The following is a 19,878-nucleotide window of genomic DNA, read 5'->3' on the forward strand; positions in this document are numbered from 1 at the left end:
ATCTTATTGTGGGAGAATTTGCTGTTTAAGATGAGCCTCTTTGGTTCTTCTAGTCACCCAGACCTTTTTCAACCTTAAAGCCATCCAAGTTTTTCCTTCTAGCTAAATATTTGTACTGCAGATCATTTTTTCCCCTGAAGTATATTAGCTTGCATTTTTCCCATGTTAAATCTTGTGGGTAATTAGCCAACTCCTTTATTGCTCCTTCTATGGCAGCTTTAACCCTCCCTTCACCACCTGCTTTCTGAACTCGTCCTGTTAGAACCAAAGCAAAGTCTGAAACATAAATACACACAACTATGTACATTTTAAATTCTTAAATGTGCTTTTTTTTTCCCCACTGAAAACTGGGAATACATTTGCTTTCTTCATAGCTTTACCAAAGTAATATTTCTATAAAATTGCTTAATGTGAGTGAAGAGTCGGGCAGCATGGTCCTGATTTGAAGTCTTTGGTTGAAAAGGCCCCTATTGACTTCAATAGTCTTGAGATTCAGCCATAAATCTCTAAGACCAAGTGACAGGGTCAATGATTTTGTACTCTGTAAAATTTCACTTAATAAATAAATGCAAAATTTCATCAAAAATGTCCCCATAAATTTATACCTCTCTTTTCTCATTCTTTAAATCAATATAGATGAAACACAAGGAATGTATCAGTGTCAAGATATCAATAGCTCTGCCACTGCTTTCTGTTGGTTTATATGCTTTTCCCGTTAAAGCTAGGAATATAAATATCTCTATATTGTTCATTTTTTATAACTATATAAATTCAAATTCAGAATTATTTTTTCTGGTTTCATTTCAAATATAGCTTAAAAAAAAAAACAAACCAAAAGCGACCAAAGTAAAAAGCCCTCACTGAGAGAAAAATAATCTGTCTGCTAAATTTTAACCCAATGTGAAGTGACTTAATGAAAGAACAGTGTTAGAAACCCAGAGAAAGGAAGCTCTGTAGCAGCAGCAATGACAGTGTTAATGGTGCTACTCTGTGATACAGAGTCTGCAGAGGGCATATAGACCTTCTTCAGAAAGATACAGAAAGATGTTGATGGATCTCATAAAGCTGACAGGTCATTGCTATCCATTGTCTTGCAGAACAGATTAATAGATTCATTGGTTCTTACTAGACAAAACTGCTCACAGAAGATAGAATTTATCCTGAAAAGTTGCTGCATTTCTGCTTGCTGGTACAAAATGCTCTTTGGCTTTCCATCTTTCAGTTGTTGGCAGGTACTTAAATAAGAAACACAGAGAACCTATTTACAGTTATGGGTCTCTGTCCTCACTCATAATTATAGTTATTAAATAGATCTTAAAAGCTCGTTTTGTCAAGAATAGAATTCTACATAGACTCTGGTGGCACAATTAATCACCCTCTAGATATGTCAGCAGCATGATACAAGAATTGGTAAATTTAATACTATTTTTTTGTGTTGGATGGAAATCAAAAAGGAACTATTTGGCAATATGCCTCAGATCATTAAAAAGTTGTCAGTGTGGCACTCCAACCTTGACAGCCACAGATCAGCTCTGGAGAGAATTAGCAGAGCCAAAGGGAACCTGTAAAATCAAACTGATCTGCATTCTGTTATCCTGAATATTTTCACCTGATGCATTTGCTTTAACAATAAAGGGAAAAGGAGGGGAAAGTCTAATGTCTTTTACATCAGTGAAGCAAATAGAGCAGTAATTTGATGCTTACAAATATTGGCAAGAGGCCATTTGTGTGAGCATTCCCTTTGAGGGGAGTGAGTGATGGGTCATAAAGAGCATGCAGGTGTTATGGTCTGGCTCTACATGATCTTGGAACTGGTCAAACAACTGTTTCATCATAATCTATGTATGCACTTTCAAACTGCACGCAAAGAAACTGCAAAATCCAACATGATGACAGCAAATATTCCTAGTTTATACCCTGCTGTTGTAAAACAAATGTCAGAAGAATATATGTGGGCTCAAAAGTTAATGCTTTTTACAAGTGTGATTTTATATATGACTCATTCCAGAATACTGGGAAAGGTCTGTGCTAACTCTCACACAGTATTGCCAGTCTTGCACTGTTATTTGAGACAATGCCTGAAGTAGGCTTGATTACTGTGATTGCTTCTTCTTATTTGAGCAATTTCTGTACCTCCTTTCATTTAACAGAAGAGTGTTTGCAAGCTGGAGTCTGAAACTGTTTCACCATATAGTTTTCTTTGATCCTTGACTAGCAGGGATGCCACAGTTGGGTTAAGCCTCCTCTTTTCAGGTCCCAACGAGTCATGAACAGAGATGCTCCTTGGTTGAAGAGAAGCCAAAACAGTGCCAGCTGTATTTCACTGTCTTTCCCAAACTAAAGCAGAAACCAGCAGATATTTGCAAAAACAAAATAGTATTCTGATTGCTGGGCTCTATTGCGTACACAAATGACATCCATGGACATCATATGGGAAAGCTAGATCTTGTATTGATTACAGCAAATGGAAAGGTTTTGTGACAAAACTACTACATCAAAAACTGGTGAGTCTATGGATTTTCTGGAAAAAAAAAAAAGAACATTCATCTCTATTCATCATTAAATTCTCCTAAGGCTATTGGCAGGTGACTAGCTAAGTGGTTGTAAACCAGGGTGAAAAATGGATTCTGTGGAGGCAGAAGGTACTTTTGATGTACTTTGTCTCTCTTGAGTAGTTCCATTTTGATGCTTTTTGATTGCTTTGAGCAATTTTTAAATGCTGTTTCTGTTTTAGTGAGAGATCATGGTCAAACTATGGCCATGGATCAATGAATTGGAATACAGTGTACAAAATTTATGAAGACAGAAGATTTTCAGACTGCCTTTTTCTATTTTTCTTGTAGGTGGTGGGTGTGAAGAAAGTAAGATGTCCTTATTCATGAGGGGTTGGGATAGAGCTAAGAGTGTCACAGTTGTGTACCTCCTTGTCTTCTATATTAAGACATATATGCCTACATTACAAAAAATGGAATGGGAGTATCCCTATGGTACATAAGTGTATTGCAATACAAAATTATGACAGTCTGTACTGAAGTGCCATAGATGAGGGACAAATTAATAGCAATAAGGTATGAGGGTGGGGTAGAATTTCTAACTGAGGTGTTTGATGCCATTTTAAGTTTTAGGTCAAGCAGGCTCCAATACATACACACTCACTCTCCAGTCTGCCACTTCTGACCACTGTGCATTTTCGTCATCAAAACACACAGCACCATGGCTAGTCAGAGTTCTAGGATTACCATAGGCTTTAGTGCTACTTTTTTTTCCACTCCCTGAGCTGCATCTTGCACTCTACCTTTAGAAAAAGTGAATATATGATAATCAGTTTGCTGTTTCAGAAGCAGAGGCAAAAAAAGGGAAAGGATGACTGTTCCTTGGGGCTTCTCTAGTTCCTTCTCCTACCCAGAAACACTAATCTTTTAAACAAACAGAAAAGCCCAAGTTTCTAACACTGGAGGGTAGCACCTCTCAAAAGGTCTTACACTGTCCAAAATATATTTTTAGTTTGAATGTTTAAATTTAAAAAAGAAATGTAAAATCTCCTTATTCCTGTACTTTAGCCCTCAAATTACTGTACAATAGCTCAATTCATGTAAGCGTTTCAGGCAGTTTAAAGGGATCTAAGTGCTCTTTGGCATAGCTTGTCCATCAGCAGGCTACGTACCTCAGCCTCTCTAATTCAGGTTCAGGGAATGCAGAATAGCTAATTCTTCCCATTTCTTCACTTTCTTCCTTTTCAGTCTATAAGGTGTATATAAGGTATCAGCAAGGCTGTACTTTGTTAAATATCTGTTGGGTGAAGGCTTTAATGATCCCACCTTGTCCATTATAACTCTTCTAATCTTCTAATTCCCCTTGGATCGACTTCTTATGACCCTCACCCATTTTGGTTATAGCAAGTCAGATAAGTGAGCCCTGCTGTTTAAATAGTGTGAACCAGTTTGGCTCATCTTCAAAGAAACACATTAGGGAGTGATTAAATGAGCAACAGAGTCGGGTGATGGGGGGCTGAGTTGAGGGGGAGGAAGGAGGAGAAGGAGGAGGAGGAGGAATAGGAACAATAATCTCTAGGTCAGGAGGGAGCTGCTGTGGACACAGTGGTTGCACTGGCATAGCTGGGGCTGAACAGCTGCAGTCCTCAGAGGTCACTGTGTAGAGTGGAGAGACAAAAGATGTGGAATAGGTACAGGGGGATACCAAAGCAATTAACAGCACCCCTCCTTTTGATGCCAGGTAATTCAGGGAAGGTCCTGTAGTATGCTTCAACTCAGCTGGCAAGAACATGCTGTGAGGGCTGGTGGAGCCAGCTGTGCAGCCAGGCAGGGAGGATTTAGCTTGCTGCCTGCAGTGGCAGCTTGCCTCAGCTGCCTGCTCCTGGTGCTCTGGCAGGGAGGCTGCTGCTCACAGCACACCAGAGGGAAGGGCCTTTGTGCATGTTACTGATGCACTTTGCAAAAAAAGGACATTTAAACCCAACCAGTTGACTTTGCACTGAAGCATGTAAGAAATGCCTGCCATTGCTGCTAGGCGACTTGTATTCTCCTCTAGATATAAAAGAACAGGAGGTGGCTTTTTAAATGTCCTGCTGGTTTTTGTTGGTTTTTTTTCAGTGAACAGCTGACTAAAGCTTGACCCATTTATTTCCAAACTTCTTCCCTGCCACCAGTGCAGTTGTGCAGCTCTTTGGTGCAGAAAAACCCAAACTGATCTTTATGGCATTAACTGCTGCACTTTAGAGAAGACTCTTTCTAGAAAGAACTGGAAGGCAACTGAGGTGCTGGCAGATTTGCCAATGTCATGCAAAATATGCTTTTGCAGAGGGTGATGTAAAATGAAAACACTTGCTCAGAGAAGTTGTTTTTCAGTCCTCTGTGCTTCCTAGTGCCAAAAGGTGAGCAAACATATTGCAGGCCTTTGGCTGGGTCTAATCCCAGGCAGGTGGAGACTCAGATGATTCTCTGGATGAGCCACAATGTTCTTGCATCATGAACAAGGTATTGCCCAGGAGTGTGACTACATACAGTATGCCAGTGTTTGAGATTTTATTTTCTTTAAAGAGTGAATAAAAGGAAATAAAACTCTTTCATTCTGTCCACGTCTCTCCCCTTTCCAATATTTGTAAATATAGAAAAAAAAAATCAAAGCATTTCAATGTCATTTCAATGTATTAAAATACGTGACATTGAAAATATGTGACACTGAAGATATGAATCTTTGTCTCCTTTTCTTCAAACTTTCCCTTTGCCATATCTGTGCCCTTTTATTAGAGTCCCCTTTGCTTCCTAATTTCTTCATAAGTCCATCATTCTCTTTTCTCTCTTGCTTCTTTGTTTGTCTTTGACACATAACCTTTCTATCTTCCTTTTCCTCTCAATGTATGAAATTCCACTTTTCTGAAAAATTTCTCATATTACAGGAGTACTGTCTAAATGCAAATATATAAGGCAAGACAAAAGAAAAATTTTTTTCTCACCAAAGTGTAAATTCATCTGGCTTCTACATTAATACAATAGCAGCTAGCAAAACACCTAATAGTAAATCTTACTATAATTTTTTTTAATTACTAAATTTTGATCAAAAAATAAAGTTTTTCTTTGTATCTCCCTTATGAATTTTCTTTTTCTTATTGCTTAAGGGAATATATTTTAATATTATATGTATCCAAAAAGTGCCCAATGAGACCACAGTAAAATACAAATCATCCATCTGTGAAGCCTCACTCGATAAGTACGCTTGGAATGCCAAAGCTCCCATTGTCTACTCCTCTACAGAGCCCTCTGTTCAGGAATTTATTTATATCACCTGCTTATGAAATGCATTCAAAACAAAAACATCATAATTAAGCCTTTATGCCAGAATTTCAAGATAATTAAAATTCAACTCTTCTCTATAATTTTAATCTGGCTAAAATCAGAGGTAATTGCAGAGCTGAAAGAGGGGGTTTTTTTGCTCCTAGGATCTGCTTTTTTTGAACCCTTTGATAATATCATGTGAGATGAGTTGATTTTATAAAGAGATTTCCAATACAGGACTGGTAGTGACAGTGATAGGCACCTGGAATTATCTATGATAGATGGACAGAGAGGTAGGATAAGCATTTTTAAATCAGTTTTTTTCTAGGAAATGAAATCCTTCACTCCTACAATCTCCAGAGTAGTTTAATTTAGTTTCCACTGAGCAACTCATCTCTAACAACACCCTTTACTTCATGGGCTGAGATTTAGGCAGCAAGCATTTTCATGGAAAGGAGTGACACCCTTACCACTTGCATTTACAGAACTCCTCTGGCACCCCAGCCTGGCTGTACTTGGCTCTCACTCCATGCCCAGCTCAGGCAATCACAGCCCTCAGGGTTCAGAAGAGCACTTCTCCTGTGGCAGCCTCCTGCCTTGCTGCCACACCTTCTCCCTAGCTATATGCCATTCCTCTTTGGGCAGGTGCTCCTGAACAGCTTCCCAGGCTGCAGCCATGCCACAGAAGCATCTGTGCAGCACAAAGATCACACTGTGCTAGGAAACTCACAACCTACCCAAGGGCTTTCTGCACTCCAGCAATATATCCAGGCTCCAAAAGTTCAGTGGGTAAATTGGAGATGATTGTCTCTAAAGGGACAAATCTTTCATGTTTCACTTCACCTTTGACTAGTGGGCTTACTTTTGCAAGAGTAATTCACAGCGCTCCCCTTCTCACATTCTTTGAGTTTGGAGAGTGTGATGGTCCCATTTGAAAGATAATGACCCAAGGTAAAGCTGCACCATCTCAAAAATTGCACCTACCTTGGTGAAGTCATCCGTCTTGGCCAGTGGTTCCTTGGCTACAGGCTGAATGACAGACTGTACACTTCACATTGCCCTGATTTAGCTTCCTCTAGAACAGGGGATTAACCTTGTACCCTTTTGGTTGCACGTGGTGGCCTTAATGCATACATCTCTTTTTTGTCTCTTTTTCACTTAAAATTGCCTAAACCTGAGAACTGTCACAGCTCACTAGAGTGATGTTTCTGGCATGCCCGCAATGTTTCTGTTCCCAGGCATTAGATTTATTTCCTTGGACATTCTACATGGATAAATTTGCAATATTTTGTAAAAAGGTACGAGGCAAACCCAGTACTTGTCTACATAGCCTGCAGTAAACTGCCACTTGAGGGAAGCTCTCTTTTGTTTCACCCAAATTGGATCTTAAAGAAAAAATATTGCATTAGTCCCAAGGAGTAATGCAAGGGCAAAATAACACAGACAAGCAGTGTTTGTTGATGATCAGTGGCCCAGGAGCTGCGAGTGAAAGCCAAGTCATTTGAAAGTGTAGCTGCAATGCAGGTATGCAAGACACTCTATTTCTGTGATTCTCAGTGGGAACCTTAATCTACATAAGGATGTTGGTCTAACTTGTCTAAAGCAGTGGGCAAGTTAACCTGCTCTTCATGTGCAAGATGTGACTTAGAATCACTACCTAGCTGAAGATCTGGGGTTTATGCTATTTCATTGGAAATTATAGGTCAAAGTTCAGGTTCAGAGTTCTGGTGTTCTGCATGATGATTTGCAATACTAAAGCTGGCAAGAACTTGAGGGCTGTGCCAAAATGTCATCTGAGCACACTGCACTGAAAATATCAGTCTCACTTGTATTTCTGATGGACAACAAGCACTTGTTTCCTGCTTTTCTCTTCTCATTATGTCTATTTGAAATGCAGGCAGACCAGGACAAAGAAAGCAGCATAAGGCTGGAGTACTGCCTGGCATCTTCCCAGACTGACACACTATGACTACCATCATCTTGGACTGTCAGCCTGGGATGCTTAGACCCTCACTGAGATTTTGAGACCCTTTCTGGGAGAAGTATTCTCATAAAAAAGAAATTTCCTTCAGTTGAAACGGGGAGACTGTGGAGTTAAGCAAATGCTTAGGGCAGTGGAGGGGAGAACAAACTAAGTCTAGTCCTACTTTGCCAGTTAGTCACTCTAAGTATATGTCATCAACACATGTACTTGGATTATGGTCACAAAGTGTTGCAGCATTTTACCCACTGATGGGCAGGGTAGAAGCCAACAAATCTGTATTTTAAGCATATCCTAAATCAATAAAAAGTTGCTGAAAAAGTACATTCACAAGTGAAAAAACCAAACATAAGTGGGCTGACCTCAGGATATCATTATTTATTGAAACATTTTTCTCTTCCTTACGGTTTTAGAAACAAATGGCAGGTGCAAACAAAGAATAAATTTAGTCATCATTAGTTCTTCAGAGTATTTTTAATCATGCAGCTGAGATCTGGATAAATAATTCAGATTTTTCTCTGTAAATATAAACCCAAAATCCATTTATAAACTGAGAATTCTTATTACTCTGTAGCTCTCAGCTTAAAAGTTTTTGTCAATTACCCAAGTAGTCTTGCATAGCTGATAACCACAATTCATGTTTCAGTTCCTTGGTACAAAAGCAAAAGGTAGGAACATACAATTTGTCTGTTTCGTACTAATCAACTTCTTTATTAGATTATTTGTGAAAATGACAAGCTGGGGGCTGAGTTGAGACAACTTTCCTTTTAAGACCAGCAGACTTTCAGGGTTTGATATATCTTTCCTGATACCTGGTCTGCTGTTTGAGGCTGGCCAACACTTCCAAATGCTGCCTCATAATTCAGAACCTAATTTTTGACTTCTATTTTAATTTCTGGCAAGTTCTCACATTTTAGAAACACATAACACTTGAAGGTGTTGGGATTTAAGTGAACTGTACAGTCTCAGCTGAGTCAACCTGGAAGTCCTTGGAGACCACTGTGAGTGTCTGATTCAGGTATTTTTGACTGGGCAGGCGCACCGTAACAGTGATATGACATGCTGTGCTGAGCTCAGCAGCTCTTTCCTCCTCTTTGTGATATATTCCTCCTTCAGAGGTGATGAGGGGATGGCATGGGGATATCCACAGGTCAGGTAGAATAGACAAAGGCATTGGATGCACAGCCACACCCAAAGCCACTCATGATCCTCGCTGCTTGGGTTTGGTGAGGACCGCACCTTCAGAGCAGCATGCTTGGTCCCACTGTCTCCTCTCAGCACTTGAAAGCCTCTCCTCTTTCCAGCTGCATATCCAGGAGCTTCCTCCAAGTCCTGATGCCTTGACATAGATCAAGTTAAGCTTCACAGATAAGCACAATTTGCTGATTTGCTGAGCTATTTAAATGAACCAAAATGAGCTGCTGAGCTGCTAAGAAAAAGCCAGTGAGAATGTAGCCCACTGACAGAACCAATAAGTAGTAACTAATAATATTTGTGATAACAAATAGATTTACATGCAAACAATTTTCCTTGGTAACTTCTGTGTAACCTTTAAATTCTTTCTCAACATATCTTTTACCATGAAATTTGCTCTTGGCTTTAATACTTCAAGTAAGTGAAATGCCACCAATTGGCAAAGTATTTCACAGCCCAATAAGTCTTGTAGTTAAAAAAGCATGCACTAACTCTTCTTTGTATCCCCTTTGCTGCCAGTCAGAATGAGCACCTTTGCATGACATTTTGTGCTCCATTTCTAAAGATCAGAAATAACACTTCTCCTTTTATATATGTGTCTAACACAGGTAAGTCACCCGTTCATCTGAATACAGAAGATGGGCTAAGCTTCCTTAATTCTCTGCTAAATATTTTTTATTTAAGCTCTTTGAGTACTTTTTGTTTCAAACCTTAATGTATGAGTCTCTGTCTTAGCCTCTTAGTTCTCTCTGAAGTTTGGGCCTAGGTACCAAAGCACTCACAGTAACAAGAAGAGTAAGGAATTATATTTTCACTGGCAATAGCACTTCCTATTACAAGCTGCTTGTACTCTGCTTGTCTACCCAAAAGCCACATTCTTAGGTGCTTACAGCTTGCCTCATCAGTTTCAGTTTTACCATCAAACCATTACTTGGAAATTCCACCATTAAAGATGCAGTACTACCTGCAGGTAATGTATAAATACATGGAAGAACACCAGAATTAATATGGAAATGGTCTTTAAATTAGATATTCAAAGAGGTTTTGGGTGTTTTGAGGAATGATAGACCAGGAAGCCTTATGGGTGAACACTATGAATTAGCTGAAATAATAATTTAAAACAAAGTAGCAAAACACTTGGGACACCATGACCAAGTAGGGGCCAATCAGCGCAGTTCCTGCAGAGGGAAATATTGTTGTGCTAATCTCCTAGAACTCCTTGAATATGTTAATAAAGAAGAGCAGCTAGCGTAATTTATTCTAACCTCTCTGGGCCACTGACAAAATTCTTTGCAAGAAGCTATGAAGGAAGCTAAGTAGTGATGGATCAAGAAGTGGTGGAGGCAAAGGAGGTGAAGGGCAGGATTAAATGGTCAATTTCATCATGTCAAAGGATAACAGCAGTGGGCCCCAAGGTTCCTGCTCATCCACTTATTTATTAATCGTCTAGGAAGTGGGAATTGCTGTGAGGCAGCAAAATTTGCAAGGGATAAAAAATAGTTCAGTGTAAGTTCAGAGATGTTTGTGTGCAAGTTCTGAAACAAACAGAACTGTGTGACCTACTCACTCTGACAAATGAATTATCAACAAAAGCAAAGGAAGGTATACCAGGTGGAAAAAATATGAATTACTCAACACCTCACAGAGCTCTAAATTAGCGTACCAGCTTTAGAAAGGGACCTAGTTATCCTTGTAAATTACTTCAGTAAAGACTTCTGCTTAATGTGCAGCTGTACAAGATAAGCAAACATATTAAGATGCATAAAGAATGAGAACTAATAGAGAAAGGATTAAACTGCCAATGCTATAGTCTGATCTGAAATACTGTGTGCAGTACCAGTGACTCCATCTTATAAACAATAATGCTGATTTAGAGAGGGTTCAGTGAAGGACAATAGGAATGATCAAGAGCATTAAAAAGTGCTCTTATGAAAAAAGATGGAAGTCACTGGGGCTGTTGACCATGAAAAAATGGATGTCAAATTTACAAACTGTAATGAAGGCTAAAGTGAATGTATGTCTTATAGAACACACACAGAAAAGGAGGGACAAGGCAACTAGAAAGAGGAAAATGGAAAAAAGTTTCATATACTCTGCAGTAAGAATCTGAAAATGAGAAAATCTTTGGGGCCAAGAATTGAAGTGGATTCATAAAGAGAGTGCTAGACAGGTATAGAGGTTTCCAGACTTTTCAGGGGTAACAACAGATAGAACCAGCCTTTATTTCAGCCAAACTCCATTAGGGAGGGCTATTGTGTCACAGATTTTCAGACATCCCTACCCTTAAGTTTCTCTGAGCACCTCCCTCATAATCATCCTAGAATCCTGGAGAATACAAAGTATCACATAAGATTAATTCCAGATGATTTCTAAAGTTCGATGCAATAGTTACAAATGCCTTCATTTTATATTGGATCCCACTTGTAATTCCTAACTGTGCTTTATGCATTAGATTTTTAACCTATTTCATTAGTTTCTTACACTGATCTGTACTGAGTCTATACAGTGCTATTTTTAAAATTTGTAATGTAACAAATGTGGTGAAATTAATCACAGAAATCTAAGTATATTATGTCAACAATTTATCACCCAGACTTAGCTGATCTTATGAAAAAATGTTAGCACATTTTCTTGAAAATATCTATTTTCCATAAAAACATATTATTTATGCTAAAATCAGAACTTTTTACTGGTTGTGTCCCATACAAAACCTTCCATGGTTTTAAGAGAAGCTGATATTAGACTAAGTAGCCTTTATGTCCTCATGTCATCTCATTTCACTCTTTTAAAAACAGCAGCACTCTTTACTAGTCCAGTGGAACATTTTCCCCAGAAATAAAGATTTATTCAAAATCAACATTAATATTCAGAGAGCTCCTAAACCAATTCTTTAATACTACCGGGTGCAAGTTATTGGGCACAGCAGATTCTAAAATGCTTAATGGTTTTTGCTTCACATCCTTCCCAGTTACTAATAGAATAGAAAGTACTTAATTAATCACTTTAAGAGATGAATACATCATGCTAATGATGAATACTTCTGTTTTTCTTGCATAGTGATTGACAATTTTGCAGTCCTGGTCAAGTTTTGGATCTGTGCCATTTGAAGGATTTCATTTGTTTCTGATTTAGTTAAAATATTCCTTCTCCATCCCATCAGAAATGCCTTCTTTTTATATGCCTTTTAACTTTCCTTGTTAATTGCCTGCTTTTTCTGACTGCTAACTTGGGGCCTTGGGTGAAATGCTTCCTTGTGTTCTCCAAACGCTGCATGTGCTGCTGGTCTTGTGGCAGCTGTTTTCACCTTCCACAAAGAGTTCTGTAGTCTTCTGGCTATGTCAAGGGAAAGGAGTGATTCAAGTAGAGCAGACCTATGAGAAGCAGCAGCAGGCACAGAGTTCCTGGCATTCACACTGCATTTCTCAGGTGTCCTTCCTTAGGACTAACTCCAGCCAGGACTCCTTGGCAGAACAGCACCCAGGTAGGTTTGGTGAATGGGAATGATCAAAAGGCTCATTCCAGGAGCACATTACTGACGTGGGTTGATATCCTAATGCAGAGAACCTTGTAATAAATAAAGTCCTTACTAATTTTTATAGGATCTGCCTGGCTCTCTGTACTGGGTCTGGCTGAGATGGAGCTTGTTTTCCCATAGTAGCCTTCATAGTGCTGTGCTTTTCAGTGGTAGCTGGAAAGGTGTTGATAACACACCGGTGTTTTTGGTACTGCTGAGCAGGCACAGCATCAGCGCTGCCTGTCAGCATTCCCCCCATCAGCAGGTTAGTGCTGGGCAAGATCCTGGGAGGGGACATAACCAGGGCAGCTGACCCAGATCAACCAAGGGGATATTCCACTGCATATGACATCAGCTCATATGTAAGAGCTAGGGGAGGGAGGAGGAGAGGGGGGCATTCATTATTTACAATATTTGCTTTCCAGAGCAACCACTGCAGGTGCTGAAGCCCTGCTTTGCAGAAGTGCCTCGACATCGCTCGCTGATGGGAAGGAGACAAAACACTTGTTTTTTCTCTCTGTTTGTGTGCACTCAGCTTTTGCTTTTGCTTTAGTAAATTGCCTTATCTCAACCTATGATGTGGCATTCAATGAAGCTACCAGCCAACCCACCACACTTTCCTTTTTCAAATAACCATTAAAAAATTAGACAATTTATCTTTTTGTTCTAGTTGCACATATGGTGGAGATACCTTACTATTTCTTCTCGAGAAACATAGTTTTTCTTACAGAATGAACCAATGAACCAATACTTTTTTCCTAATTTATCCAACAGAAATCAAAAGTATCTGCTGAAAGAAAGGCACAAGAATATGGCCAAAGGTAATCTGCAGGGAAAATATACTACACTCTCAAAATTGCAGTTTGGGGGAGTTTATGTTTAATTAAGAACCATGAGAGTTATCAAAAGAATCTAAGTGCGGGAAAGTTTTAAGAGGTTATAATAAGCAGCTTTTGAGTTAGAGGTAGCAAAATATTAAATAAGTAAATTTTCAATCAGGGTAATTTTTAATTGACCTCTAAATTAAAAATAGTTTGATTATACACTGTTTGAAGGAAATTAATTATCCTTCTTTTCCTTCAAAGTATGGAAATTTTAAGGCCAAACCAATTTCTAAGCCAAAGTTAAAGAAGGGCAAACATAGGACTTTAAAAGCTAGGTGCAACCTTAACAATTGGGAGAATACCGCTGTTCCATAATGAAGAGAAGGTAGACGTGACCAAAATTCCTGAGACAGCTACAGATTTGATAATGAGAGGGGTAAAATAAAACTGTAAAAATCCCAGCACTTACAGAATTTATCTGAAACTCCCTTGATGTGTGGTATTGAGTAGTCTGAAATGGGACTAGCACAGGGAGCTGCTCCTGGGATGTGCTGCATCTCCAGAGAAAACTGCCATGTGCTGCTGTTAGCTAGGAAAGCATCCTCCAAAATGGGGCACTGCATTTCCTTCTCTCTGAGACATTACTCTGTAAGTAGAATAGAAAGCTGAATGTTTTCTGTTATTATAAATTCACCAATGCAATGCTTGTTTCACACATGAAACCACTGCTTCTCAGTCCAGCATCTTAACTTTTCCTGTCAGTTGGTGGGGGACCTGTTAGATAAAGATAAGATGATGAAGATTCAGTCAAGGTGAAATACCATGTTACAGCTTAACTCAGACTTCCCTGATACCATCAGGGCTGAACTTAACTGTTGGTTACATTTTACTTTCTGGATGTAGTGGTGAAATGCAGTCATTGAATTACCTTGAGTCAGCCAGTTGCTGGGCAGTTCAGGTTTCTATAAAACGTGGTTATGTAGCTGCAATACTAGAGAAAGTCATATATCAGCAACAGAACTGGGTACATAATAATTCATTTGTGATGAGGGGCCTTTTGATGCATTTTCTATTTGTAATTTTCATATGCAATTATCTGATTTTTTTGTTTAAAAATTTCTATAAATATTTTTCATATGCAGGTTATTGGATGGCAGTTTAATCAAAGTATCTGGTATTAGAAATTCAGAAGGGATTTTTGCTATTGGATGTATCAGTCATGTGTTTTTTTCCTAATTGGTTGAGGATATCTCTCAGAATCTGCCTGCTAGTAAAAATAATAATAATTACAAATGCAAAGTCATCAGCGCATTGATCATTCATGCCAATAAACCAATATGCTGGAATATTTGTGGAAAGCAAACACAAAGAGGATGTGAATAGTTAATTACAGCTCATTCATTTGAGCAACTATTTGCAAAAAATGCTTGGGAATGTTCCACAAACAGTAGCCACTGTTATCTTCTTCCCTCTCCTGTCTTTGAGCCTCTTTGTCTGTTGAAGGGCAGATGCTGGCATTCAGTTGTCTTTTCAGGACTCATCAAAAAGCCATATGCAATGTGAAAACTCAGGTAATAATACTTAAACAGAAATATAAAATAATTAAATAGAAATCCAGTATAGAGTACAGAATGATGGTTTGCACTGCCCAGTACATACTATGTTATTGTAAAAAAAAAATTTAAATAATTATAATATATATATTAGCTAATTTTACAAGATACAGATATTCAACTCTGGATAGATTTTCCCCAAATCCCTGGTGACTCCTTAAATGAATCACAAAAATTAAAGTGAGATTTATAGCAACTGTCTCATAGTTTGGAATTCCTAGTAGAAGACGTATATCCCTTTATTTCAATGCATAGCTACATGGCTTCTCTGATCCTTTTTACAGATGATTTCCAGTTAGCACATGGCCTAATTCAGAGAGTTATCCACTCTGCTTCAGTCATTAAAGTAGAATTGGAAGAAAAACTACTTGATCTCCATCCATACCCAAACGCTTCTGCCTCGCCAGCAAGAATTCACTGATTCTTCTGGATAACTATATTATAAACCTGACTACATTGGGCATCAAAAAAGCTGAAGATACAATCTGCATGACATTTACATATATTTGCATACATTTGCCTGGCCAGAATATATAGCTATTCCGATTTTCATGTTATAAGAGATCTAATGGAAGTATTCTCTGTTTCTTTGGTGCACCTTTAGCCTTCTTTTTTTTTATTTTTCAGGCATCACTTTGACCCACAAACTTTCTAAGGTGGCCCTGTGTCCCAGCTCTGCTTTTACTCAACCATCTTCAGAGATTATGTTTTTTCAATTTTTGTCCTTACCCTGACTTTACCCTCTCTACACAGCTTTTTCATCCCAGCAGAATTCTTTAAAAACATCCCACTTCACCATTATTAACCCATATGGAGCATTTGCACTGTTAACTTGTGGTGAACTCACTCAGCTTTGTCCTCCACAGTCCTAGATCTCCTCTTTAGTTCTTCCTCCACAGCTTTGTGTGTTTTACCATCGCTGTGAAGGCAGAACAGAACAGCAGAATAGAACAGGAGGGCAAGATTGGCGCTGCTCTCCCTGGACTTTTTTTGGCTTCATTTCGGTAATTTCAGTAGCTTTTCCATTTTCTGTCAGGCCAACACAGCCATCACAAAAAGTATGTTCAGTGACATCCAGCTACCATCACAGGTATCTTTGACTGACCACAAAACCTACAGAACTTACCAAAGAGTTGTTGGAGAATGGAGATAGAGTTTCCAAGTCTATCTGCGCAGACAAATGCATTCTGTGCAGTTTTTACTGCACAGAAATTTAAGAAAATTTCCTAGTTACAGTCTGGTCAGATGAAGAGGTTACTACAAGAGAACCAACCCTGAGGACTAGCATATTAGAGGGGAAAAATCAGGGAAAGGTTTCTTCTTAAAAACCAGGAAAACCCCCCTCAGGATTTCGATATCTGAAGTCTATGCTAAAATAAGGAGAAAGTTATTAATAAGTAACTGTGGTTATTGTAACCTGCATAGGAACAGAAAGGCAAAAATCAGCCTCTGAGTCCTTGGACACAAAATCACACTGAATAAGATTCATAATTTCTGTACGGACGTCCATACCACAGTTAGAGGTGTGCTCTGAGTTAGGCCAAGAGCAGCAATATTCTTTAAGGAAATCTGTTTTCTTAGTCAGGCCTTCAGCTGAGTCTAACTGCCAAAGCTAATCATGTTGTTTTTCCCCTAGAGCCCTGATTCAGTCAATTCAGGGGCAAAGATTTTGTATAGAATTTCTTCCCCAATTAGAGATTTCCAGAGACTGGTTTCAAGTGGCTAATGAGAATGTACAGGGATTATAAACACACTTTCTTCTGGTTATTTTGGGTATGGTTAATCCTGTTTCCTGACTTCAGAGCACTAATATGTATATAATTAATTCTTTCTACTGTTGTCCTCATTTTCGTTAGATTTCAGGTATGAAAAAGGGGGTAAAAAATGAAGTTGATTAAAACTACATTTGGCATTAAACAATTGGGTTGAAGTCAGGAAAATGGCTTTGAAAGGATTTTTATGTTCACAAACTACTTGAACTTACAAAATAGCCAACGAAGGCTTAAGAACCTTATGGCAAATTCTCTGCTGAAAGCAGGTTTATATATTCCATTTCTCATACTGTCACCAAAAGTGAATGTATGTATTCTTGCAATAACAGTTTAAAGGCAGACTGAAGCACAGCTGCAGGAGAAGCAGTCATCAAAGTTAGGGTTAAATAGCTCGTTGCTGCTAGCTCTGCAAAAAGATTGTGCCTAGTGTTTGTTCTGTTTTCATTTTAAAATTATTTCTTAATGAATTTAGGTGAAATCTAACCAAAGAATCCCATGTAATCCTTATCTAAAGAAATCAAACCCTTTAAACTTGTTATTATTGGTAGATCAGAACCTCTGAGGGGAAAAAAATAATTATTGTGAAATAACTGAACTGTGTATAATGATGGGTTAGTCCAGTCAACAGAAGTACTGAAGGAGTGCCATAAATTCTGCTACTTGAGAATGTATCACCTAAGCATATATCTGTTTAGGAAAGAATTAAAAATAATTTAAGTGCCTATATACAGCCACTTCCTCCTTTTGGATGATAGGCTTTCTTAAAGATAATTTAGGAAGAAGTGTGTATGATTTTAAAAATATATTTTCCTTTTAGGAAATGTCTTGGAATCCTTCCTTGTATTATTTTTGCTTTGGGGAAAAAAACAAAAAACAAACAAACAAAAACTCAAAACCAATCAATGAAACAAACAAAAAAAAATTAATTTTTTGTTTGTATGGATATGCTCTGTACTGAGACAAAATCAGAGAAGGTTTTCTGCTATTTATTCTGCTTGATCTTTTCTTCCACCGAGCTATAACATCAGCTGGTATCTTCTCCCAGTCTCTAGTCAGGACTAAGTGAAGGACAAAGAGGCTGTAAAATGCCTTACTAGCTAGAGCTGTTAACTTTTGTTCAAGGTAACAGCTTTAGCAGATCTAAGACTTCAAGAACAACTGTTCTGTTTGTGTGCACATATGTTTCTATTTTTCTCTGTATACTCAATACTACAATTATGAGCCTCAATTACTGTTACTTTAAAAACTTAAACTGAATCCATGGATCTACTCCAATTTTTCGAAGTCTAAAACTGTCAGCCAGTGTTTAAATTGCAAACTCTTTCTGACAAATGCTCATTTATGAGATACATTACAGCGTGGTTCACATCCACCTTCAGAGAAACAGAGTGAAAGAATCTAACTGATTGCAGAGGTTAATTTGGTCCATATACTTTTTCAATAGCAGGTCTAAGGAAAATTAGCACCAATAATTACAATGCTGGTGTAAGTCATGAATCTTATTAGAGTGATTTTTAGCAATTTAAGGACTGAAGGATCACATATGTCAGGACTTCAGTAATATCCTTGGCTTTTAATAAATGTCAAAAATAGAATTTAGAATGTTTTTGCTTGCAAGCTTAATCATTATACAAGAACATAGAATATGCACTGATCATTTTCAAGACCCTGTTACAAAATTCAAATTCAAGCCAAATTGGATGTGGATACTATTAGACTGTAGTTTTTATAAAAGGCAAATATGGTCTGATTTTCTCTACGACATCAATCAGAAATAATTTGCCTTTCTTTTCCATTTGAATGCCTGTATATGTGTACTAGTTCTGTCTTAGATGGAGTCAAATTTCTCCACAGCAGCCCTCATGTCTCTGTGCCGTGCATTGGTATCTAGAAAGGTGTTGGTAACACATGATTGTTTTGGATACTCCTGAGCAGTGCTCCCACAGCATCAGCGCTGCCGCTCCAACATTCCCTCCTCACCAGAAGGCTAAGGGGGGCAAGATCTTGGGAGGGGGCATAGCCAGGACAGCTCACCCACAGGGACCAAAGGGATATTCCATGACATACGGCGTCTGCTCAGATAGAAAATCTAAGAGAAAGGAGGAGGAAGAGGGGCTTTCGTTATTATGACATTTGTCTTCCAGAACCACCATTAAATGTACTGAAGCCCTGCTTCCCAGGAAGTATTTGGACGAGACTTGCTGATGAGAAGTAGAGAATAAATCCTTTGCTTTCCTTTGCTTCTGCACACAGAGTCAGCTTTTGTTGTGTTAAACTGCCTTTATCCCCACCCATGCGGGGGAGCTGCTGCCCCACCCTGCTGAGGAGGGGAGGATAGAATGGCTTAGTGGGCACCTGGTATCCAGCCAAGATCCATCCACCACCAGATGCTGCCAAGGCACTGGGATTGCTCTTTCTCATACAGGCCCCAAAAAAAGGGGGCTCATTTTTATTATACCATAACATGAAGTAAAAGATCATTCAACTACCAAAGAACCTGTTGCAAAACTGGTATGTCAGAACACAAGTTGTCCAGCAACTCCATGAGTGCATTTGTGAGACAAGTTTCTACATGGTAAAATATAAAAACAATGGGATGGATGGACTTCCTGAAAATGCTTCAATCAACAGAGGACTGAGGCAAGCATTAGCATGGAATGGTAGAGTTTAAAATGCTTGGGATGGGATAGCATAAGTAAAACCAATAGATTTCAAAAAATACTCTAGTGTGGTACTAGTGATGCAGAGAATGAAGCTCAAGGAGAACCAGCAGATGCTTCAGACACAGTATTACAGCACAAGCACAGAGGGAAGCTAGCAAGGGCACTAGAACATAAATTTGACAGGAATATAAATTTGAACGTGAGCTTTCAAATCAAATATGGAGTAGGAGAATTTACTTAGAAAGTAAGTGTAACTATAGAAGTGCAGCAGAAATTTTGGGCCAAAATGAGAAAAGTGTGGAAACAAACTGAAATATACATTATAAGGAACACTCACAAGCAGCAAGCAGTAGGACAAGAGGAAATGGCCTCAAATTGCACCATAGGAAGTTTTCATTGGGTATTAGGAAAAGCTTCTTCACCAAAGGTGCTCTCAAGCACTGGAACAGGCTGCAGGGGAAGAGGTAGAGTGACTGTCCCTAGAGGTATTTAAAAGACGTGTAGGTGTAGCACTTAGGGACGTGA

The sequence above is a fragment of the Pyrgilauda ruficollis genome, unplaced genomic scaffold, assembly GCF_017590135.1.
Source record: "Pyrgilauda ruficollis isolate IOZ18807 unplaced genomic scaffold, ASM1759013v1 scaffold1, whole genome shotgun sequence".
NCBI lineage: Eukaryota > Metazoa > Chordata > Aves > Passeriformes > Passeridae > Pyrgilauda > Pyrgilauda ruficollis.